The sequence below is a fragment of the Heloderma suspectum genome, chromosome 2 (genome assembly GCF_057233095.1).
Source record: "Heloderma suspectum isolate Gila_16-S chromosome 2, 16-S_ref, whole genome shotgun sequence".
Lineage (NCBI taxonomy): Eukaryota > Metazoa > Chordata > Lepidosauria > Squamata > Helodermatidae > Heloderma > Heloderma suspectum.
In genome coordinates, this window is record NC_139459.1 from 343,619,730 (window position 1) to 343,646,100 (window position 26,371).

The 26,371-nt window shown below is 45.7% G+C and overlaps 1 long non-coding RNA gene across 1 annotated transcript in view; it reads left to right on the plus strand.

The window, feature by feature from the left end:
* The window catches only part of LOC146355303 (uncharacterized), a 40,451-nt gene extending 15,522 nt beyond the window's left edge, over nt 1-24,929 (plus strand). Inside the window, exons 2-3 of the long non-coding RNA XR_014787146.1 lie at nt 13,585-14,164; nt 24,042-24,929. This is a non-coding gene — a long non-coding RNA (uncharacterized LOC146355303). The remainder of the gene's footprint in view (nt 1-13,584; nt 14,165-24,041) is intronic.
* Nucleotides 24,930-26,371: the final 1,442 nt, after the last annotated feature.

Below are 26,371 nucleotides of genomic sequence, written 5' to 3' on the forward strand. Positions count from 1 at the left end.
CAACTTGTACTGTGGCACTCAGCCCTTTTCAGTTTTGCTCTGAGTAGGACTTGATAGGATCAGGCAATATACAGACAAACAATCTTTACAGTCTCTGTGGCCAAACGTACCCCAAATACACAAGGGAAGAATTTTACTTGGGGAGCCTTTTTCAGAACTTACCAGTAACAGTTACATTTATTTGAATCAAGCACGATCCATTATTGAATAGCTGAATTTCAAAGAGGGCTTCATCTGTCTTTTTTGCATTCCTCACGGTGAAATTTTGGTTAGTCAGAGAAACCCCTGTCTTCTTCGTCATCCACTGAAGATTCTCACGATGACCTATAGCAAGTTCTTTTATCGTGCCTTTTGGGTGGTCACGCTGGACTAACAATATCTGCTCTGTTGTATTAAGACTGAGAATGAGTGTCCTACTGCCACCTTCGTGTATTTCCTGATGGTATGTGTGGGGGCATCGTTTTGTTCCTGGAAAAACAAAATATTAATGCTGATGACATCATGAAACTATCAGGGTTAAGGACATGGCAGAAACCTGATTAGAAGTGAACCAGGTGGTCTGCTGCCACTTGCAGAAACTGCAAGTGGTTGCTAATTTGCACTCAAGGAGACAGCATTGTATGACTCAGACTGATAATGGTTTTCGCAGCAGAAAAATATTGTGGAGCTACTGTACAAATGAAGGGCCGCAGTGGCTTAGTGGTTAAGACGCTGAACTGCAGACTGGAAGGTCGGCAGGACACAGCAGTTCGAGACCCGAGTGCCGCGTGACGGAGTGAGCTCCCGTCTTCAGTCCCAGCTTCTGCCAACCTAGCAGTTCGAAAGCAAGGAATTGCAAGTAGATAAATAGGTACCGCCTTGGCGGGAAAGGTAGCAGCGTTCCGTGCACCTCAGTGTTCAGTCATGCCGGCCACATGACCACGGAAGCGTCTTTGGACAGCGCTGGCTCTTCGGCTTAGAAACGGGGATGAGCGCCGCACCCTAGAGTTGGACACGACTGGTTGGGGACACCTTTTACTGTACAAATGCCAGGAGTCAGAGAGAGATGTCAAGGATAAACAAAGATTTTTGAGCACAGAATTCTGAATATTATATGTGAGTATTAGAGAAGTCTTGAACTGTTCTGTTGCTTCCTCTCTCTTTTTTGGAGGTTAACAGTAACCTTGGACAAAATAAGAACCTATCTCCTGTGACAAAGGCTACAATCCTATGCACACTTACTGGCGACTGAGCCCCATTGCATTTAATAAGAGCTTACTTCCAAGGAAACATGCACAGAATTGAACTGCTAGTCTACAAGTTACCCAAGTTACTAGCAAAACCTTTAATAAACTTGAATAAATGGTAAATTCTCCCCACCAAGGGATGTAAACAGTGGGGTCCCATTGGTATTGGGACAATCCTTTTCAACGTATTCATAAATGATCTGGAATTAGGAGTGAACAGAGAGGTGGCCAAGTTTGCTGATGACACCAAATAATGTAGGGTAATGTAGGGTTAAAACAAAAAATGGATTGCCAAGGGCTCCAAAAGGATCTCTTCAGACTAGGAGAATGGGCATCAAATGGCAAATGCAGTTCAATATAAGCAAGTGTAAAGTGATACGCACACTGGGGCAAAAAATCCCAACTTCTTTTATATGGTGATGGGATCTGAGCTAGGGGTAGAATCATAGAATAGTAGGGTTGGAAGGGGCCTACAAGGCCATCGAGTCCAACCCCCTGCTCAGTGCAGGAATCCAAGTCAGAGCAGATGGTCAGAGCAAGTCCCTGACAGATGGCTGTCCAGCCTCGTCTTGAATGCCTCCAGTGTGGGAGAGCCCACCACCTCCCTAGGGAATTGGTTCCATTGTTGTATTGCTCTAACAGTCAGGAAGGTTTTCCTGATGTTCAGGAAAAACTTCCTGACTGTTAGAGCAATACATCAATGGAACCAATTACCTAGGGAAGTGGTGGGCTCTCCCACACTGGAGGCGTTCAAGACGAGGCGGGACAGCCATCTGCCTCATCTTGAACGACTGATCAAGAAAGAGATCTTGGGGTTGTGGTGGACAGCTCAATGAAAATGTCAACCCAATGTGCAGCTGCTGTGAAAGAGGCAAATTTCATGTTAGGCATAACTGGAAAAGGAACGGAAAAAAGATCGTAGTCCCCTTAATACAGATCTATGTTGTGACCACAGTTAGAATACTGTGTACAGTTCTGGTCACTGCACCTAAAAAAGGATACTGTAGAGCTGGAAAAAGTGCAGAAAAGGGCAAGTAAAATGACCAAGGGGCTGGAGCAACTCCCCTGTGAGGAAAGGTTACAATACCCGGGACTGTTTATTTTAGAGAAAAGGGGAGTGGGGGGAGACATGACAGAGGTGTACAAAATTATGCATGGTGTGGAGAAAATGGAGAGGGAGACATTTTTCTCCTTCTCTCATAATACTAGATTCCAGGGCCATCGCATGAAGTTGATTGGTGGGAGATTTAGGACAGACAGAAAAAAGTACCTTTTCACACAGCATGTACTCTCGAACCATGGAATTTGTTACTGTAAGATATAGTGAAAGCCACATGTACTGTATGGCTTTAAAAGGGTATAGACACATTAATGGAGGAGAAGGCTATTCATGCGACTAGTCCTGATTAGAGATGTGAAAGCCCGGGGAAAACGGAAGCATTCAAGAAAACACATTTTTTCTTTTGACTTCCGGTCGGTGCCATGTCGCCCTGGCAAGTGTCCTGTGGAGGCTGTGCAGGTCGCCCCCTCAAACAGCTTTTAAAAGGTTGAAAACCCTTTTTATCTTCCCCTGGAACTAAAAGGGGAAGCTAGAGTATCATCTGGATAAGATCTTGGAAGAACAACTCCTTTTGCAAAGCAGCAGAAGGGCTGGCCTCTAAGGTTAGTTTTCCAGACGGTCATCTACCCAGAGTTGTTATGAAACTCCTCCGTAGTGAGGAGAATTCAGGGCTGACAAGCACCAATTTTAGTTAGTATTTGTTGGCTTTGATAAAAACTTTGTCTTCTCAATTAGCAGAACAGGCTCAGAGGCTGGATACAATCCAAGATTTCATTACTACCCTTCAAGGGACTGTGGATTTAATTAATAGCTCTCTGCAAAAGACGGAATTGAAGGTTAATGCCCTCCAGGACCAGGTGTCTGCGCAAGAGACTGCTATGCATGCCTCTCATAATATCCTGTGTGCTAGAATTTCCCAACTGGAGGCACATTCACATAGAGCAAACCTGCGTATTCTTGGTATCAAAGATCTGCCTGCTGATATAAGCCTGTTTAAATTCCTGGATAAATTCCTGCATGAGCTAGTTGCTCTGCTATCTGATTATTTACTTGATATTGAGCATGCATACCATGTTCCAGGTTCAATTCGTGGCACCAAAGGGACTGCCTATACTGTTCAATTTGCAAGAGTCTCTACAAAAATCATATTCCGTGCTTGGCAAGAGAAATGAAAGAACTTTTTGGGGGGCCAACAAAAGATAAAGTTACGTTATTTCCAGAATACACTAAAGAAGTCGCTGATAAAAGAAGGCAATTCACCAAGGCGAGAAATCAGGCAAGACAAATGAATTTGCCATATCATATCAAGCACCCTGCTATATTTTGCATTCTTTTCAAAGGACAGATGAAAAAGGTTTTAAATCATAAAACGGTTGAAGCTTGGCTAGCTGGTATACAAAGTAAAGCACAGAAGACTTCTTTCCCACCCTCACGAGCTGGGAATATTTCAATGATTATTGCTTCTCGGATCTGTTTGGGCTACAAGGGCCAGGCCGTATGCCAGTGCAGAGGATTGGTTACATATATTTATTGTTGTTTTTTAACTTCCTCTTTTTTATATTTGACATGATATATAAAATTCTTGTTTGTGTGTATAGCTATGTACACAATCATATCTATATCAAGAAATGATACTATCTAAAATATAGATAGTATAAAATATATTAGTGATTTATTATTTTTTATCTTTTTTAATTTCCTTCCTTATTACTATTATTATTACTTTCATTATGAGACTGATTAGTAATATTTTTGGCTGGCAAAATTTTTAAGCTTTACTATGAAATATTAACTGAAGGGCAATATGTGGTTAGTGGAAATGAATTGTATGCTTGCTTCCTTGCTATAAGACTGATGATATGATACTGAAATTTAAGGTTGGCTTCCTATGCTGTACTGAATTGTAATATTGGCAATGTTATAGGTATAATTTCTAAGTAGAATGATATTTGAAGTTTGTGTGTAATGCAGTTTAAATTTAATCCTTTTAAGTAACTTCTTCATATTTTCTCTTTTGCTTTCCTCTTCCTTTTTCTTCTTCTGATTTTTTTTCTTTCTGTCTTGTTATTGCTGTGTCCTCTTAGGAATACTGTATTGTTGGAAACTGTAGAGATTGACTGGGTTGTTGGTACTGTTTATTTCATTTATAAAGATTAAAAAATAGAATAAAAAGTATTTTTTTAAGAGAAAACACTAATTTGGATTAGGTCCTCCTCCTGCCAGCACAAACTGCTCCCCCCTCCTCTCCTGGTATTCATTGATATACTGAGCGGGGGATTATAGCAACCCATAGAATTGGGCTGAGACTGTGATTAACCAGACTTGGGCCAGACGGGGGGCGGGGGGACACCGACAGTATTCCCAGCTGAATGCCTGCATGTCGCAGGAGGTGTCCGGCGTGTCTGTTGGGGAGAGATGCAGGCAAAGGGCTCAGTGCTGGAGCCCCTGCGCTGCATGCAGAAGGTCCCCCATGCAATTCCGGGTATTTCCCGGCAGGGCTGGGAAAGGCCCTGACATGAACCCAGGAGAGGCACTGCCCGTCAGTGGAGCTGGTACTGAGCGAGATGGGCTGTGTGTATAAGGGAGCACGACTACCTGGTCTAGTTCAAACGATCATTGTAGGCTAAACAAGCTGCGGCGTGTGCCAGGTGCAAGTTTCATAATCACCCAGCCACGGCTTGTCATTTATTTATTATTATTTATTTATTGAAGTTAGAGCGGGAAGTTCACGCAGCAGACTGCCGGGGCGAGCCCAGGCGCGTGCGCGCTCGCGCGGCCGCCCATCGCAGCCGGGTTCCTCCGTCCTCTGCGGCAGCCCTATGCGGCAGCGATCGCATTTGGGATGCGTGTCTTCTCACGACGCTAACGCGAGTCGCCGGTGCCCGCTGCCCCCTCTCCCGTCACCGCCTCGCCCACCTTCGCCTTTACCTTCGCGAGATTGCTGGTTTGGGTCGAGCCCGGTGCCTACAGCACAGTTGATGGCTCCGATCAAACACAGCCGGAGAAACTGGTTTTCCATTTCCCCTCCCCACGCTCCGCGAACACGGACTGGTTCCCGATGCAGACGATGCTGAGGGTGCCCCGCCCGTCTGTTGCCGAATGTGCGTGTGGCATCGCCCAGATGTGGGGAGGGGCGGAGCTCCGTGCGGGGAAAGTTGTCCTTCCCCTCCCTGTAGCTAGAGGAGCAGGGCTTTTTCTTTGCTGACACCGCGCTGGGCCCGGAGTGCCAGCCTTTGGAAGTATTTGGATTTTTGTTGTTGCGCCAGACACGTGGGCACTTGGATTATTGATTGCTGCTGTCAGTGTCGCTTGTGTGAGGCTGCTGTTCAGAATTGTTTTACTTTGGGGAACGCAATATTTAAGATTGTTGGGGAGAGATCCTGTGCAGGTTTAGGCAGAAGACAAATCCTGCAAGTCCCAGCATTCCCCAGCCAGCATGCCTTGCTGGAGAATGCTGGGAGTTGAAGGACTTTTCTCTGTCTAAACACGCATAGGAGTGCATCCTTAGCCCCTTTTCTCTTTGAGAGTAGTAATTTGTACAGACAGAACAGAGAAAACATGGTGCTGTGAGGCAAGTGGTGCAGCTAGGGGCCCAAGTCCAGAGCCCAGGGGCCTGCTAAGGACCGCTCGGAGAGTGACAGGTGATGGGGGGCTGTGGCAAACTGGCCCAGTGCCAGGGCTGGGGCATGCCGGGGCTATTGGCACAGCACCCATTCTTCTCTTTGGAAAACATTTTACAGTTACGGGGCGGCCAGCCAGGCATGTACTGATCACAGGTGCTCATTTTATTATTTTACTTTTAAAATATAATATCCTGTTCTACAACAAACTAGAGTGTATTCCCAAGTAAGAGTATTTAGCATCAGGGCCGCAGAAGCAAACCACATGTTATTCTTGTAGTCAAGATGGTGCTGTAATTCAAGTGAATTTAAAATGTGAAGCTGTACATGCTCGGCGTATTTCTTTTTCATTAGGATTGACAAACAGGTCATTGTTGCTGTATTGCCCCAACTTATCAGAAGTTTAGAAGCAGTTGCAGAGCAGGAAATGTCTGGGTGGTGGAGACATGCTAGTTCTGTGCTTCACTACTGAAGTATTATGCCTGGCTGTCTGAACCACCACCACCCAACACACACACACACACACACACAGACTATGAAGTCCAGGGTCTCAGGTTACCTAGCTGCAGCACTGTGCGAGGCACTGCAATAACTTTAATTTGTAGTCCATTCAATCACCATTTTGGAAGTAGGGGATACTCCCCTTATAATTATAGGCACTAGGATATTTGGAGGGTGGGAATTTGGAGAGACTAAACACTACAACACAGCATGACTGCCTGGTCTGGTTTGAACAATCATTGTAGGCTAAACAAGCTGTGGCGTGTGCCAGGTGCAAGTTTCATAATCACCCAGCCAGCCACAGCTTGCCATTTATTTATTATTATTTATTTATTGCCTTTATATCCCGCCTTTCTTCCTGTTGCAAGGAACCCAAGGTGGCTTACATTGTCCTTCTCCTCCTCTCCATTTTATCCTCACAACAACCACCACCCTGTGAGGTAGGTTGGGCTGAGAGTCTGTTCCTGGCCCAAAGTCACCCAGTGAGCTTCCATGGCCGAGTGGGGACTAGAACCCGAATCTCCCGGCTCCTAATCGAACACTCTCGCCACTACACTCTCTTTGATCAGCTTCCGCCAGGCTTTAAAAACCTGGCTGTTCAGGCGGGCATTTGGGGTGGGTTAGGGTTTTTTAGAGCAGTGTTGTTTTGTTATTTATTTTTTTGTTCAGTTGATTATGTAAATTTGTTATTAGTATTGTACGCTATTGGAGTGGCCGGGTAGCCGGCCAGATGGGTGGCTAATAAATCAAATACATGCATACATACATACATAAATACACCACGCTGGCTCTTGTCATGTCACCTGAACCCAGGCAGCACAGCTTGTTTGAACAGGAAACAATGTTTTAAAACCATTGTCAATCAAGGAGAAGACAATCAAGGAGAAGACAAGGATGAAACTTTTGAAAAGCAAATAGCCAATGTTTTAAGGAAGCATGATGTAGTAGTAATGGGGGACTTCAATTTCCCCGATATTTGTTGGGAGACAAATTCTGCAAAACATGGCCCCTCCAGGAAATTCCTGACTTGTGTGGCGGATAACTTCCTCCTACAGAAAGTAGAGGAAGGAACTAGAGGATCGGCTATCCTTGACTTGATCCTAACCACCAGAGATGACTTAGTGGATAAAGTAGCAGTTACAGGAACTCTGAGGGAAAGCGACCATGTTGTACTTGAGTTCTTGGTTCTAAGGGAAGCAAAAGCTGAGTGTAGTCAAACGCGTACCCTGGATTTTAGGAAAGCTGATTTTAATAAACTCAGGACAATGATCATTAAGGTCCCATGGCAAGCGACGCTAACGAGAAAAGGAGTCCAAGATGGGTGGGAGCATTTCCTTTTTTACAAAAGGAAATTCTCAAGGCACAATCACAAACAATTCCAACAAGAAGAAAAGGTGGAAGACAACAGAAGAAGCCAATGTGGCTTCACAAAAAGCTTAGGGATGACCTGAAAACAAAAAAGTACACATATAGGAAGTGGAAAGAAGGCCAAGTAACAAAGGAAGAGTACAAGCAGATAGCACAGAATTGCAGGGATGGCGTCAGGAAGGCTAAAGCTGAGAATGAGCTGAGGGTAGCAAGGGATGCTAAAAACAACAAAAAGCCTTTCTTCAGCTACGTGCATAGTAAAAGGCAGAGGAAAGAAATGGTGGTTCAGCTACTAAATAAGGATGGCAAAACGATAAAAGATGACAAAGAAAAGGCAGAGGTGCTCAATTCCTACTTTGGCTCAGTCTTCTCCCAAAAGAGGGTCTATGACCCCCTAGCAAAGGCGAAGTACAGGCTGAAGGGGCAGGATTGCAGCTTGAGATCAATAGGCATATGGTCAAGGAACACCTAATTACTTGGAATGAGTTCAAATCTCCAGGGCCAGATGAACTGCATCCTAGAGTCATAAAGGAACTGGCAGAAGAACTCTCAGAACCGCTGTCTATTCTCTTTGAGAAATCATGGAGGACGGGGGAAGTGCCAGATGACTGGAGGAGGGCTAACGTTGTCCCTATCTTCAAAAAGGGTAAAAAGGAGGAACCTGGGAACTACGGACCAGTCAGTCTGACATCAATCCCTGGGAAAATTCTGGAGCAGATGATAAAGCAATCCATCTGGAAGCTCCTTGAAAACAATGCCATGATTACTCGAAGCCAACATGGATTTGTCAAAAACGAGTCCTGCCAGACAAATCTGATCTCATTTTTTGATCAAGTCACCTCCCTTGTAGACCGTGGGAATGCTGTAGACATCGTATACCTCGACCTCAGCAAAGCTTTCGACAAAGTGCCCCATGATATCCTGATGAGCAAACTAGCTCAAAGTGGGCTAGATGAAACCACGATCTGGTGGATCCACAGTTGGCTACAGAATCGGACTCAAAGAGTGCTTGTCAATGGGACCTTCTCAAACTGGGGAGAGGTAACGAGCGGGGTACCGCAGGGCTCAGTCCTGGGCCCAGTGCTCTTCAACATTTTTATGAATGACTTGGAGGAGGAGGTGCAGGGAATGCTGGTCAAATCTGCAGATGACACAAAATTGGGCGGGATAGCTAATACTTTGGAAGGCAGAAACAAAATTCAAAGTGATCTGGATAGACTGGAGCGCTGGGCAGAAAACAACAGAATGACATTTAATAGGGATAAGTGCCAAGTTCTGCACCTAGGAAAAAGAAACCAAATGCACAGTTACAAGATGGGGGATACGTGGCTCAACCACACTACAAGAGAGAAGGATCTTGGAATTGTTGTCTATCACAAGCTGAATATGAGCCAACAATGTGATGTGGCTGCAAAAAAGGCCAATGCTCTTTTGGGCTGTATTAATAGAAGCATAGCTTCCAAATCGCGTGAAGTACTAGTTCCCCTCTACTCAGCACTGGTTAGGCCTCATCTGGAGTACTGTGTCCAGTTCTGGGCACCACACTTTAAGAAGGATGCAGACAAACTGGTGAGGGTTCAGAAGAAGGCAACAAAGATGATCAGGGGACTGGAAACAAAGCCCTATGAAGAGAGACTGAAAGAACTGGGCATGTTTAGCCTTGAGAAGAGAAGACTGAGGGGAGATATGATAGCACTCTTCAAGTACTTGAAAGGTTGTCCCAGAGAAGAAGGCCAGGATCTCTTCTTGATCATCCCAGAGTGCAGGACACGGAATAATGGGCTCAAGTTACAGGAAGCCAGATGCTGGCTGAACATCAGGAAAAACTTCCTGACTGTAAGAGCAATATGACAATGGAACCAATTACCTGGGGAGGTGGTGGGCTCTCCCATACTGGAGGCCTTCAAGACGAGGCTGGACAGCCATTTGTCAGGGATGCTCTGACTTGGATTCCTGCACTGAGCAGGGGGTTGGACTCGATGGCCTTGTAGGCCCCTTCCAACCCGACTATTCTATGATTCTATGAACCCCCAACAACAGCCCCTGGGATATCTGAGGGTTGTTTCCCCCACAAACAAGCCATGCTGCCCAGGGTCAGACAACATGACAAACTGCATTCGGGCGGGTGATGATGCAATCATGTATGGCACGTGCTGCAGCTTAAACAAGCGATTGTGGCTTGTTTAGCCTATGATGATCATCTGAACCAGGTCGATGACTGGGTTCGCATGACATGATGAGCCACAGTGGGTTGTGATCCTTGTTAGTGTCAGCGTGGCTTATCATGATGTCCGAACTCAGTGCAGATGTTTCAACGTGTGTTGTTTTTCACAAACAAGCCCCCCTGAGAACCCATGGCTTGTAGTAATGTTGTTGAGGGTGGCTTGTTCTCAGGGAGGCATGTCATGATGTCTGAACCCAGCAGCATGGCTTGTGCTGCTTTTTGCAGTCTTGCCGGTGCCACCTGCAGAGACTGCTCCTCCACCAATACCAAAGTGGCACTTTAGAAAGACTGTAACTAAGTCATCACCTTTTTTAAAATTATTTTTTCAGTGCCTTGGACGTGCTCAAATGGGGGCTTTAAAATTATCACTATTACTATTATTCCTGGTCTTTTGCAAATGTGCAAAAGCAGAGATATAGCTGTCTCCTATGTATAGTCTCGCCTTTTCAATCGCCTTGTATCTTACAGCTGTCAAAGGAAGTCCCAAAGTGGAGTAGGTAACATACAAAGCAATTGACAAGGCGAGACTGCACATAGGCTAATTTGAGCACATTTACTAAGGACTGGGGGGGGGGGTAATACCAAGAGAAACAGCTGCAACATACAAGGAAATTGACAAGGCAAGACTGGGAAATTGATGATGATGATGATGATGATGATGATGATGATGATATACAACCCTATTTTCTTACTTTCGGGGCACCAATTTTTTTTCAGTGTCGGATGGGATAGTAATCAAGGAGGGGTAAGGCTGGGAAAATTTCCTGCTGTAGGGACGAGGAGACATGACGTGTCGCCACCCAAAGGACACTGAGATATATGCAGGGAGCAGGCTAAATAGAGGACTGAGGGGGACTGAGGAGGAAAGAAGCCATGCCAAGCTGCCATGTGCTACTCCCCTTTCTGAACTCCCTGAAGGCTCGGGGAGTGTTGAAAAGAGGGAGAACGCTAACGAGTGTCAGTTCAAGTTTTAATAGTGCGAGGATGACATTACCAAGTGGGAGTTATTATCCCCCCTCCCCTGTCTTTGGTGCTCCTTTTCAGAGCACTTACTTTGTTTGCCTTTTTTCCCTTCTTTTTCCGTGCTTCTGAATTGCACAAATGGGTTCCTGCTTTCTCTTAATATTATTCGCCCCCGGTCCTTCTCAAGTGTGCTCAGATTAACCAATTAGTCCTGCTGTGTCAATTTCCTTGTATGTTACCTATTTCACTTCAATGCTGCCTTTGACATACAAAGAAATATAACGTACAAGGCGAGACTACACGTATTGAACAGTCAAATCTGCACACTTTCGAAACACCAGGGGGGAAATAAATACTGTCACAGAGTATGAACGTAATGTGCATTGTTGATAAGAATTCATTGTATTTCAGAGGAGTGCTATTCCTAATTATCTGTGTACGCTAACTGTATGCAATCTGTGACATATGAGATTAGTTCTGCCTGTGTTGTGAGAGAACTGTGAGTAATAGAATGTATTCTTAGAAATAGAAGAAGGTTGACACAAATGGGTCAGTCGAGTACTGGAGCCAGAAAGCTGCTGCAGGGTTACCTTCATCTAAGTTACCGGTGTCAATGGCAAACCTGGCTACATTGGAAAAAAATAGGAATACTGGTACAGCCAGGTGCAAAACGTAGGATGAGGTCATCATCAACATAAGGGTTATCAAAGCAAGAGTTTGATCTAATTGCCCAGAGAGATCCTGGGAGAATGAGAAGCCTACCAAACATGATTGCCTAAGCTCTGCAAACCATGCTTGCCAGAAAGGTAACTATAAGATCTTAACGATGACTGCTTTGCTGGTTGAGAGGAGTAGAACTTTAATTTTACTAAGAAATATAGTAGCCACGATTTCTGTTATGCTTGTAATCATCCCAATTGCACAGTATGTAGTAATGTGTTTTGTTTGTTTCATCATTTCAAAGATTTGTTATTCTCTAATCGTGTTTGAGCAATAAATGTATATTTTGTAGTACCACTTTGTGTTATTTGGCTTAAGAGAAGTTTCAGGGACCACAACCCGTATCAGTTAATTCTTGATGCCCCAAACAGTCAGCTGGGACTCATAAATCCGCTATATGTGTCCATATAGCTGCAGTTTTCTCTCTTGGTCAAGTGAGTCACAGACACACTTGTTCAAATTTAAGAAACAAGCTAGAGTCTCTATACCAGCCTAAAATCCCGCATTTAAAACAGAGCTTACTGCTTTTGTTTCAAATGCAGGATCACAACGGACTCCCTTTACATGCGCTTCCTTCCCCCCTTTCCCCCGTCCTTTCCCCCCTTATCTGAGCCTTCTGTATGTTTCATTATACAGCCACTAGATGGTGCTGTGGTCTAGCTCCTCTTATCGCGGCTTTTCCTTTTTCCTGAGGGAATTCAAGTGGAACTCAAAATACTGTAATTTGATAGCTCATTATCTCAAATCTTTTTTTAAAAAAATGGAATACAGGTCATTTAGTGTCACGATGTTATCTAAAGGACCCGCAAACTTCCGTGAGTAACCAGTCTCAATAGCACAATAAAAGCTCCATGTGCAGAAGCCCCTAGTCAAATGGAGCAAGAAGAAGTTACCCATCTCAGTATAATCTCATGTGCATACTCCCGAAGCGTAAAAAAAAGCGGTGAACAAGCGACGGTCCTTCCTAAGTGCCGTTTGGGTATTGGTGGAGGGGCAGTCACTGGTGAGGGAGGCTGGAGGCAGCACTGGTGAGGTTGTGAATAGCAAAATGAAACAAGGGGAGGGGAACCCTCAACTAAAGTCACCAGCTAGATCAATGAGACCACAAAATGTGTGACATAATCAAATACGATGCTAATAATTATAAGGTTCACAATGTGATTATAATGAATTATAACGAGTGTACATACACATCGCACTGTCCCTGAATAATACTTGACAATAATACAGACGGTCATTCATAGTAAATTCAGTAAATATATATCCTCTTTCAACAGGACATAATACTGATGAGCCAACCCAGGTATCTGGGGTGAATGAGTCAACAAGTGTATATATACATTGTACTAGCTCTGAATCGTGGTGATAAACAATGGTAAAAAGGTTCATTCATTATGAATTTAGTAGACAGAAGTCTCTTTGTAAGTGTGGATACTGACGAGTCAACCCAGATTCTCTTGGGTGAATAAAACTGAAATAACCCACGGTGGCCGTGGGTGATATGATGATATTCCACAAACTCATCGGGGCTTGCATGTTCATAATGGCAGCCGTATGCACCTGGCATGCGCTGTAGCTCACTGTGGGTCAAACAACCCACGGTGAGCCTGGCGTGCCATACGAACGAGGTCGTCCTCTAGGATGTCAGTGTTATAATACAAAGCCAAAGAGCTTCGACGTACATATACAAATAAAACTCCAATGAACTGGAAGTAAACACGAAATCTAAACCACTCACTTTCCTGATAGCTAATCTTAGATTGCGTGACCAGTTGGGCACTTCTATCTTGCCCAATGCATGCATAATCTATATGAGCCCATTTCCTAGTAATCTAGCCTGAGTGTGGCAAAACAGACATCCATTGTGTTTTCTCAGCATACCGTCTTGTCTCTTTTTTCCAGGTTGCTAAGGAGTCCTGGGATCTCCTCAAAGAACATCTATTTAGTGGATTGTATATGTTACTTTGCGAAGAGAAAACTCACTGGAAAAGACCCTGATGCTGGGAAAGATTGAAGGCAAAAGGAGAAGGGGACGGCAGAGGAGGAGATGGCTAGATAGCATCAATTAATATGAAGTTGAGCACACTCCGGGAGAGAGCGGAGGACAGGAAGGCCTGGCGTGCTCTGGTCCATGGGGTCACGAAGAGGCGGACACGACTTAACAACTGAACAACAAATATGTTACTTTTCACACATAATTTTATAAAGAACAGAATGGAAGGAGTCCAGTCCAGCTTTCCTAACTGCTCATCTGGGACTCTGAAGACTGGAGATTTCATACCCTGTTCACCTGTGAATCTCAGTGGTCATTGGGAGATGGAACCGGGGTAGAACTCAAGTTGAGGCCTACTGCCTAGGAGGAACCTGATGGAGGGGTACAACTCAGTACTTAGTGGCTGCCCGGATTTACGGAGTTATCTTTGCTGGCAGTCTGCAGAATTACATCTTTGAAGACACAAAATCTTTTTTCTTGGGCTGGCAGGTAGGTATATATAGTTTAGTTTAACATAGTTTGCGTTTTTAGATATTTTATACTACAGCCTCACCCTGTTCATATTTACTCAAAAGCACTTGGGATGCATCCAGATGAAGCTTTTATTGCGTCATCACCCTGCCTCATTCACAGAATGTTATGGAGGGTCCAGACAACGTTGTCTTCCATTCGTAAACCTCCCGTTTTTTCTCATAGCTTCTTCCATCTTTTCTCTTACCATTGAAAATCCATTAAGGGGGAAAAAGATGGAATAGCTGCACAGTCCCTTTTGATTGATAGCACTAGGACCCCTCCCTCTGGAAGCCCCCTTGGATGGCTTTTGTAATATCTGCATTATTTAGAAAGAGATGAACAGAGCATAGTGGTAGCAACAGCCATTGATCCTGTAGCAAATTCTCCAAAGCAAGAGAATGGACTCCTGCGGCCCCCCCTCCCCCCAAGGGATCCACAAATGCTTGCCATGGTCATCATGGCAACTGCCCCTCCCTACTCTAGTGAGGAAGAGTCCGTAATGAAGAGGCTTTAAAAATATGCTTTAAAGTGTACTATTGATTTGATAATATGCACAAATTCTAAAGGCCTGGAGATGCAGGAAGCTGGGAAAGTGACTCTGAAGGAGAAGCAGGGACATCCAGTTCTCCTAACTTCGCTGGGTTGGAGCTCCCAGGGATTCCAGACTCATAAGCAGAGGGGATGCCAGGTCGAGCTTATGTTCAGCATGAGCTTTGACTGGAAAACTTGCAGACTAACAACAACAATAAAGAGGGAGGGGAGGGAAATAATCATGCAGTTTAGGGCTGTGTATTTCCCCCATTTCTTTTACTGGGCTCCTAGCTCAGATCAGCAGTTTAAAACTTCAGAAGAATCCAGAAAGTATTTTGAAATTTCTTCTCGAACTCGGAGGTGACCGCCTATCCAATGCAGGGCAGGAGACGCACGGAGGGGATCATCCCCTCCGTGCTTCAGCTGCCTTGCATTTGTGGCTAGATAGATTTCAGCTGTCTAGCTGCAGGAAGGCAGAGCGGGGGAGGCAGCTGCCGGACAACACAGAGGACATGTCGTACTGGCATTTCTGCCTTCCCTGCCCCGGAAGGCCCCCAGGAATGCTCCGTTTTCACTGCTCCGCATACCTCTTCCGAGCGCGGCACATGGGGCCGTTCTGAGCTGCCTCCGAGGCAGCGCAGGAGGGGGGGAAGGTCGGTTCTCCAGGAATCGACCCCGGAGCGCGGGCTCCGGGGTCGGTCCCAGGAACCAACCTATCCTATGGCCGTCTAGCCGCTGACTAGCGGCCATAGGATTGCTCACTAAATTACTAGTAAGTTACTAATACGTTACTCTGGAATAAGTTACTCATAAGTAACTTATAAATTACTCTGGAATAAGTTACTCATAAGTAACTTATAAATTACTCTGGAATAAGTTACTCATAAGTTCCAGTTACTCTGGAATAAGTTGGTATAAGATTGCAGCCTTATACAAGCCTTTTTGAAGCAAATGCTCAGTTGCAGCCTGAGCCTATGCACGCTGACTTGGAAGTCCCACTGAGTTCAATGGCTCTGACTCCCAGGGCTGGCTCCAGGTTTGAGGAGACCCCTGGGCAATTTCCCAGCACTGGGTCCTCCTTCCTTTCTCTCTCCCCTTCCCATTGCTGGCTGGACTGCGGTAGGTCTACCGGGCAGTCCAGGGTGCAGAAGGAGCAGTGATGGGTTGGGGTGGTGATTAGGGATGTCAGAGAATTTCGCAACGAACGGAAACGGGACCGAATTACGACAAATCCGTGCTGCGAAATCCTCCTCGGACCGGAGCGGCCCGGTCTACCCTGACCGGAGCTCCCCCAGACCGGATTTTTTTTTAAATCTCCCGAACGGTGGATTTTATGAAAAAAAACAGGAAAAGAAATCCAAAGATTCTTATGAAAAATCAAAGATTTTTATGAAAAAAACCAGGAAAAGAAATCCAAAGAAAAGAAAGGCAATTAATATAAATAGTATGTGTTTAGTGCTTTTTCAACACTGCCTTGAAATTTGGACCTGTAGCATTAGTGGAACAACAACCTAGCACACACACACACATACGAACACAGACACATAAGAGCAAAAGAGAAGCAGAACTACCTAAGCAAATAATGGGTTTCTTTAATTTATTGTTTTATATTTCGTGTTCTTTTATGGAAGGCAGGTGAAGTTCAGTGAATACAGGACAACGGCAGGAGGCAATAAGATAAGAGCCAAGAGCAAGCAAACAATATAAATAAAACCCCCTTTTTAATTTCTGTTTTGGGAGGATCAACACAGAAAAGAAAGAGATGGTTCACTTCAGAACGGGGTGTGGGAGTGGGGAGCCAAACACCAATGCATAGGCTGCTATAATGGGCCTTTATTTAAGAATTTTGAAAGAAGGAAAAAATGGAATGGTTGAATATGACTTAAGGGGGGGGGGGACATGCCCAGAAGTCAATCTTTGTTTTTAAAAATTGAAATAAGACTGGGTTTTTAAAAATCTAGAAGAGACAGACTTGAAAGACAAAGGTGACAAGGAATGGAATGGAGAAAGCAGAAGTGATGGGTGACCATGAAAAAAAAACACAGCCAGTGAACCTTAAAAAACAAGTGCAGCCTTTTCCAGAGTCCACAAGCAACATGAATGGAATGGTTGGGGAGCGGGGGGAGCATAGCAGTAACGAGCAAAGAAAAGCTATGTTTGTTCGAAAGAATATTGAAAAGAGAGATGAATTATAATACACAGAACAAAGGAGTAATGGCGATTGAGAACAAAGAAATAGAAAGAGGAACTGCAAGCAATGCACGTGCACTCACACACACCAGATCATCTAACCATACACCAACCCTCTCCCAAAGACACAGCTAGCGCAATAACGCTGCCTTTCGCCGAAGTATAGACCTCCCTCCTCCACCACTCCCTCTGATTGGAGACTGCTGGCATCGGTTCTGGCTGAGAGTTCCTATTCCCCAAAGCATACTCCTTCCTCCTCCTGTGCTCGCCTCCCCCCTCCCCCTCCTCCTCCTGCCCCTCTGCATGAGCTTTCAGAAGTTGATACATTTTGGAGACAGCCTGTCTGGACTGCTCAGGCATTAAGTAAAGCTCTGAATATATGAGGCAGAGGAGGTGCTTCGCCTTGGGCCACCTCGGTTCTGCGCTGCTGTGCTTTGTATCATGAGGAGGATGGTCCGAATCAGCCTGCTTTGCCTCGTTATTCGGGCTTCATAACGAGGCGGTGCACAGCCCTACTTTGAACCTTTGTTGTAGTGCATCTTGGCAGACATGGCCTAATGATATACACACACACATCTTCTTTGAAAACACAGGACATTTTTATTACACACAATAACAAACATACATCACAATTACTTTAGGGAATTAGCTGGTTGGTAATAGGCATATGAACTCAGAATGGATTCAGTTTCCAAATAAACCAATGCATAGTATGCACACAAGACAGAACATAACCTGGATACTGCGGCATTCATGCACAGAGTTTGAACTGTGGGGAGAAATTAGCTCAGAGGTCCCTTTGGAGTCCAAGCCAAGGCCTGCTGTACACAGAAGTCTAGGAGATGTGTAATGAGTCTGGGTTGGAATGGGCTTGATTAAGGGGTCTAAGGGAGTTGGGAAAGCTGAGGCGAAGCCATTTGGGACCCTAAGACTACCGGGGCGGGGGGAAGAGAAAGGGACTTGGCCAAGTGAGATTGCAAGGGCTTTGGGATGTAATATTGGAAGTACAAAAAAAGTATTTCTTCAAATACTACATGATTAGTGGGGGTGTTTCCACCAGTGATTTACTCCGAGCCGGCTGCATGTTGAGGTCATTAGGGATACACGATGTCATGGCCATCCACCAGCCACCCCAGAGCTTATCAGGGAAAAACCGGATTTCCTGAGGCTGCTTAAAGTCCGATTCTTTTCCTTAGGTCGGGTTCTCCCTGGTAGAGTTACTGTGTGCCCCAACCCCCTCATTTAGCTTGGGTATGCTAGCCCTGCCGAGGGGTGTGCCTTTCTGTGGAATTCTAATTCTGTGGAACTCCCTCCCTAGGGAACACCGCCATGCCCCCTCTTTAATGAGCTTCCGCCGCGCATTAAAAACGTGGTTGTTCAGGCAGGCATTTGGGGTGGGTTAGGGTATTTTTAGAAATATGGTGTTTTTATTGTAGACTTTTATTGTTTTAAACTGTTCTGTGATGTATTTTGTACATCGCCCAGAGTGGCTGGGTGACCGGCCAGGTGGGCGATTAATAAATTTAATAAATAATCTGTTTTTCCTGACCGTTCTAAAATAAAGAGGCTTCTGCAAGTGTGGACTGGCCTGTGTGGTAAGAATTCTTTAATTCCCACTACGACTCAACCACAATATTTGGTGCATTGGCCAGGAATTGGCAATTGGGATTCGCTGCCCAGGGGGGCCCATTTGATAAAGTCCCATAAGGACTCAGACTCCTAGACCCCCTTGGGAAGAATGGTGGGGCCCACGCCCGATTCTCTTGAGTAGTAGTCAGTACACCCGGGAAGGAAAACAGAGAAAGTGAGACCCCAGCGAAGGTCCACTTGTATCGGTTGGGTGGGACTCAGCCGGACTGTGTAGGACACGGTCTTAGAAAGACCATCCGGATGGCAGCTAAGGTAGGTTCCACAGAACAAAACTTCCCCAGGTTGGGTGGGACTCAACCACGGCCAGGTAGGACTTGGTCAGTAGAAAAATAGTGGGAAGAAATGCAGTGAGGTTGAGTGGGACTCAACCTGTCTGTTTTATTTGTTCTATGTTCCCCGTTGGTGCAGCTGCCCCATGAAAGCCACTAGACCTCACGGTCCATGCGTTGTAGTGAACACAAGGGCGCTGATGGGGGAGGTGTTGTCTGCTTCTGCTTTGTGTCAGGATTAGGGAAATGGATTCAAGTCAAAGCAAAAGGATTCCCCTACCCCCATTAGGGTCTTCAGCCAGGTACAGATTCGACAGCTATGGTCCTCGGATCTGCAAATGGTTAAATAAGTGGCACTTTGACTCCCGTGACATCCCCCCAGTTATAGTTTCCAACTGAAGGGTCGTTCAGATTAGATGGACTTGTCCATCTGAGAGGTGCCCTAGAACAACAGGGCTCAAAGATCGCCCAGAACCAGTGTGACGCATATTTTGACTAGTATGCAGAAGCGACCAAGCGACCTGCTGATTCGAAGGTGAAAGCCCTTCAGGATGCTAACAGCAGATTCGAAGGAAAGTTAGCCAAAATCCAGGCTGACTCAGTGCCATTGCCTGCCCTGGAAGAAAAATGTGAAAAGAACAGATGTGGAGCTGAGTCAGATGCAGGAGGGGATGAATTAGAGTTGTTGCTAAACCACAGGTCGCCTCCCCATCGCCCACCGGCTCCCCGGAAAGGAGCATCAGGAGGCTCGGCCTGTAGTGAACTCGGCACCCAGTTAAAAACTTCCCCCACGTCAAGAAACAACCACCACCTAGACAAGGGACAGTTGCAGAACCATCTGCCAACACCCCAGTTTCACTTGACAGAGAGACCCAAGGGCTGAATGACAGCGGGTCATACGAGGACCTGCTGAATATTTCTGCTCCTCTCCAACCTCTCCAGTGCCCCGTGTGGCAATTGCCGCTGGAGATGGACAGAATACCATGGACAAACATGAGCCATGGACCCCCTCAGATCTCAAAAACACTTGGCTGGTCAATTTCCAGGCCCCAGAAAAGACCCCCAAACGTCTTGTGAAGAGCTCTTAGCCGTAATTGGCTGTCACAATCCAAACTGGGCCAATATAAATCAACTCATGAGGTTGGTCCTGAAAAAAACTGATTGGACCACTTGTGAAAAGAAATCACGCTGGCCAGTCACACAGCCAGCTAGTCAAAATGACACCAACACTCACTTAGACCAGTAGGAAGCACTGAAGACATTTTCCCCTCCAACTTCAACTGGGACCACATTCATTCTGTTAAAAGGAAACCAGGGGAAACTGCCAATAATTTACCAACCAGAGTAGCGGAAGCCTAGAGAGACACTCGGGCATCCAGAATCCTAGGAAAACAGCAGGTAGAGTGAGTGTCCGGTCTTCCGCCACCAGTGCAAAAGACCTTGAAACAAGTAGCAATAAGATGGTGAAAGAAGTTAAATGAGATCCCTGAGATAGTACAACCCTGCCTAGACTTACACGAAGAGAAAAAAGAGGGCTTAGAAGGACAACTCCTAATCTGTTTTTCCTGACCATTCTGAAATAAAGAGGCTTTTGCAAGTGTGGACTGGCCTGTGTGGTAAGAATTCTTTAATTCCCACCACGGCTCAGCCACGACAGGCTTAAGCACCTTGGTTAAGGGTGAGGGGCACCATTTGCTGCTCCGCCACATACAGCGAAAGGTCTTTGGCTGTCCCTAGTTATGCAGCCAAGTGATGCCTTGCCAGGGGGAAGGCCAGGAGCAACTGCGCGTGGAGCTCTGGGATCTTACAGGGTTTAAACCAGGGGTGGGTAACACCTCACTGAACTTTTTGTGCTTCCCCTGCCACTGGGAGAAGTGAGTGGGGAGGGGGAAAGCAGTCACAAGAGTTCTCACAAAAGCAGTTTGTGTGCAACTTTGGGCAGTGGGCCAAGGCTAGTCCTTGTGCACAGTCACTGTGGCAAAAGGTGAGGGCGGGGCATGGTTACCTCTCCTGCACACGCACCCCCCCCCCCCGTTACTAGCCCCTTGTGAACAACCTGCTTCTTCCAGCTTCCTCTCAGGGAAGAGGGTGAGGATTCACAACTATGGCAAAGGACTCTCTTTTTAACCACATGTGTATCGGCCATCTCTTCTGGAAGAATTGACTGATCACAGTGGGCATGAAGAGGAAGCAAGGAGAAGGAGGCCCAGCTATGATCCTTCTCCTGGACAGCCAGGGCGAGGCTGCAGTAAAGGGGCTTGGCTTCCAACCAACAGCCAGTTCAAAACTAAACCAAATCGCTAAACACACTCAGACAGGCACATGATAGAAAAGTGGGTACAGCTGTGGGGGCCATGATTTGTAGAGGAAGGACGTCTAGGAAATAGGACAGAGCTTGAAAGATACCTTTCCTGAGATCTCATGAAATCCTTCCTGGAGATGGTGCTGGATGCAAGTCCTGAGGTTTTCGTCAAGGAAGCCTCAGAAAAGGCTGTAGGCAAGTGTGGGGACCTAGGTGGCCAGAACACAGGCTCCGGGGGAAGCGGTCTGATGTGTCTCCAAGGTTCCGTGACTTAAAAGTGATTTCAGCAGAGGAGCGAGAGCCAAAAGTGCTTTTTCAAGGCCAAGAAGCACTCCAGTCGACAAGAGGGGTGAGTAAAAGTAAAAGAAAAAAGAAACAATAGAAGAGGAGGTCCTGGAAAATGCATCTGTCCAGACTGTGTCTGTACTATGCCTGCCCACACTTGGAGATCAGAAACAGAGGCCCTTCTCATTTTTCCATCTGTGAGAGCAGTCAGATGAGTGGCCACACGTGAGAGCGCCTTCTCTGCAGTGGCCCCACACCTTTGGAACAAGCTGCCACCAGAGGACTGCTGTACTCTGTCATTGCAAACTTTTAAGAAGGCCTTGAAAATATATTGTTTTACCTCGGCCTTGTATTGATATGACTGCTATTGTTGCTGTTACCGCTGTTAACATCATTGCTGGTTTTATGGTCGGCTTTTATTGTTGTTACGTTTTTATCATTTGTAATATTTTAACTGTTTTTATGTATTTAATTGCTGTGAGCCACCTTGGGAGGGCTTCTGCCCTGAAAGGCAGCCAATCAATCAATCAATCAATCAAATGCACTACAGAGGAATTTTCCAGGACCTCTCCTTCTGTTGCTCCTTCTTCTTTTAGTTTTCCACTCACCCCTCGTCATCTGGAGTTCTTTCCATCTGAGAGGGGAGCAGAGGCAAAAGGGGGGGCATCTCCTGCCTGCTTGCTCAACCTCCTGTCTGAATTTTTGGGAAGGAGTGGGATGGCGCTTGGTCTCCAACCCTTTATTTTTGTGTGTTGGGCGGTGTGGTGCTCATCTTCTGTGCCCTTCTGTTTGCTTGTCGGTGGTGGGTGGGTGAAGCAATGGAATTTCCAGCCTGTTTGCTGATCTGCCCGCGTTGCTTTACCTCCAGGCTTTTGTGTTCGGAATGGTGGTGATGCAGGGGCATTTCCCATTCTCCCCATGGCCACCTGCTTTGTGTTTGCTGTGGCATTCTGGATGTTGTTTGGTGCATGTGGGGGACACGTGCAAAGTTAAGGATTTTGCCGCATGCTTGCTCACAAGCCTGTGCTATTTTTGTTCATTGTGCGCGCTAGATTCCCAGGCTTGCTGGCTGCCCCACCCAGCCCCGTTTGTTTGGGGGCTTTTTTGCTGTGAGCAGCAGCAGAGGCCTTTTATGGGGAAGGTGGGGAGCCTTTCCCTGCTTGCTTGCCCACCTGACCCCGTTCTGACCTGACACCCATCCCCTTGTTGGCCATTTTGTGAGTAGCCATGCCCCCACTATGGCCGCCATTTTGTCACTGGTGCCCATGGCACTTTGTTAGGATTCCAAATGCGCCCACTTGAAATGGATTTCAGCAACACCCATATTACTGACCTAGATATTACGGTTGCAAAGAGAGCAGGAAAATTACGAACAGTAACATGCAAGAAACGCACAGATTGCAACACCTACTTACATTTTCAGAGTTCGCACCCTAGGCACATGAAGGAAAACATTCTTGTAAGCCAGTTCTTGCGAATACGCAGAAATTGTGCAGAGATAAAAGAAAGAGAAGCTCAACACTAAAGAGGGATTTTAAAAGTAGAGGTTACCCAGTTGAAGTCATTCACAAGGCACATGGGAGAGCGCTGTCTGCTACACGCAGTGAGATTTTGAGACCCAAGGGTAAACAAGAAGGAACACAACAGAAAGATGAGAGTAGACAAGTATGTCGTTTGACCTATAATAAAGCTAAGAAGCATTTTGAAGAATTTCATATTTTGGGAGGCATATTGTCATGGCTGTAGTGGACATTCAGCTTTGGCCAAAGAGACTCCATTTTAAGTTAGCAGCCGTAATGCGATATAGAGAAAGTCAGTAAGACAGAACGCTTATGAAAGGCTTTGCTTAGTGCGGCAGTGAAGAATAACAGGATGCAGTTTGTGGGTTTCTGTAGCTTCCTATGGAGCTTGCAGTTAAGCTAGTGTTTTCCTGTCATCTGTCATAACCTTATGAATTTACGTCTAGGTTTAAGCGAAAAGGTGTAACGCATGGATTACCTTATATGAGAAACCACAGTGATGAATAGCAAATACAGGAGGAAGGAGCACAGAGGAATGTGGCTTAGCATAAGTTGTTTATCACCTTCTATAGCAGAGGGTTGGAAATTTAGTTTGGTGTCACTCAGGTGTGTGAGTTGAACCATCACGGTGATTCAGTACTCCATCCTGAATAAAGCTTTTTGCGAGTGCAGACCGTGCTAGTGTGGTCCTTGAAAGTCCAGCTAAGGCGCTGACCCCGACAATATCCATTTTTCAAAGGAAACCAGTCTTTGCCTATAAAGAACTGATAATATCCAGAGCATACTGGTGCATAGTGACACCACTTTGAGAGATAGAAAGGGAGCAGTATGTAGACCCTTATTAGGCACTACTCCACCCAAAGGCCACCACCTCTGTGGGCACTGTATGTACTGCAAATACACAGGGGGCATCTCTACACCAGCCTCAAATCCTGCATTTAAAACGGGGCTTTCTGCTTCCGTTTTAAATGCAGGATCTCCACTGACTCCCTGTACAAGCGCTTCCTTTCCCCCCTTCCCTTTCCTCCTCCTTCTCCCCGTATTTGAGTCTTCGATTATCTGTCATTGATCTCACTCCTCTTGCCACTTTTCTTCTTTTCACGAAGGAAACTGAAGCGGAACACAAGCGGGGTAATTTGATAGCTCATTATCTGTGATCTACTTAAAAATGGAACAAAGGGCATTTAGCGCAGGAGACGCCCTGGAGGGTCACGACGTCGTGTAAAGAGTCCGCAAACTTCCATGAAGGAGCAATCTCAATTGCAGGATACAAGCTTCGTGTGAAGGAGCCCATCTGGTCCTTGATGGATTCTAACAGCCAGCGGGAATATTCCTTGCGAAGTTTTACCAGCTGTGCCAGCCGGAGTGTGGTTTATATTGTCAGATGTCCATGAAATCTAATGTATGGAGGAATGACGACCCGTAAGCCGAAGATAAGAATTGGAGAGCATTTTAATAATATGAAGCAGAAAAGGGAAGCTGAACCCTTAGTCAAGCAGGCAGCCTAAGACAGGAGGACAGAAGGCAGATCTCCAGATACTTTGGGCTTCAGCCCTCAGAAGCCCCTGCCAGAATGGTCAATAGTCAGGAATGCTGGGAGTTGAAGTCCAAAACATCTGGAGGTCTAGTTTCTACCCTTCCCATCCCTAAGATATTGGCCAGACCATGGAATTGCTTACATACCAACCAAATTGACAGAACTGCAAAATATTGAAGAACTTAGATATCTGATTTAATGCCTGCTTACTTGGGAGTAAGCTCTATTGAACACAGTGGGACTTGCTTCCAAGTAGGCATGCACAAGAGAAAGAAAGAGAGAGAGAGAGAGAGAAAGACAGACAGACAGACAGACAGCCATTTGATTCCTCCACCCCCTCTTTGGCTTGTAGTTCAGATCTGCCAGGTAAGGAAAGGTATCCTGTCACTCTGTGTAAAGATTGATAATCTCTGGATGTCACATGTTAGATCAGAATTACCTCCTTCTTGCAGATCCATTTAAATTGATCACATTTCAGGAAAAAAATCATCAACTTTAAGAGCCCTACATCTCTTTCCTGCTGGCAAGGTAGGTACAATGAACCAAATGATTTATTTGATGAACTGGGGTAGATATTACAGCAAGGGAATTGGAAATTAGCACATGGAAGGAACTGCTATTTGGTTAACGGAACATGTAACCTAGTCCTCAGTCTGGATGCAAACACAAACTGCGAACATCTCCTTATGGAGGCTTGGCTCACACTGTGGAACCCTTCACAAACTGAATGCATGTATATCAGGACATCATGACTGCATCATCAGGCAATGAGTATATGAAACAGCCAGGCAGTCATCACAGAGAAAAGCCTAGCATCAGCTTTTGTGTCACCAATTTCCCAAATGCAACACTTCCTACAGAGACAAGTGATATCTGTCTGAGTTAGTCAGGACTCACGCTGAAAGCAGGTATCCTGCAAAATTCTGCCCTAATGGGCATTCACACGCTTGCTGAGGTGCGAGCATTTTTGGAATGAAACTGGCAACGCATAATCCACTCATGCAAGAGAAAAATGGGCATTCCTGTACCAATTGTCACTCAACCTGATCAGCAGTTATCTGCCCAGAGAACGTTTGTCATTGGGCAAACTAAAAAGATGACAAATAAATACTGAACTGGAGAATTCATGGTTGAATCCATCATGTAGTAAGTTTTGCCTTCCCCACTAGCCGGGGGACCAGCCCTACCATTAGGCAAAGTGAGATGGCCACCTCAGGCAGCAATCTTCAGGTGTTATGAAAAGGCAGCAAATGGACAGTTATTCAGTTTGTTGTTCTTGTATTTTTACTGCCATGGCTGGGGAGAGGGGCTTGTGGGATTTTCTGCCTCGCGCACCAAAGTAACTTGGCTGGCTTTGGGGGCTATGGCTTGCGTGGGAGCCATTCATTGCTCCACCTCAGGCAGCAGAATGTCTCGGACTAGCCCTGCGTGACTACCTGCCACCAATAAGGTAGGGAAACTCTCTGCTAGACTCATGCAGTGAGTTCTATTGAATGTCATGGCGGGGGGGGTGTGTCACCCTGGGGTATTGATCCACCCCCATTGTAAATGTGGCATTGTATCTATATGCGTGCAGCTGCATATGCATGCATGCATGAATCAGCCCGTGCTCTGAACATCAAACCCAGGAGTTGTGAAAGCATTCATAATTCCAACTATTCTAGTATGGGTTATAATTCACTTTGTTAAACTTAATGTTGCAGTTTAATGTTTTTAAAAGTATTCAGGCGCATATAAGAGAGAACACAGAAACATACTCACAAGGTTTGATCTAATAATGAACCATCTACCCAGGTCCAGTTCTCTGGTGGGGAGGTAAAGTTAAGCCCAACCCAAAAAGCAGTATGTCCCTCAAATGCTATTCTGTATGAATTCCTGCCGGTATAGAAGGGAGCGGTA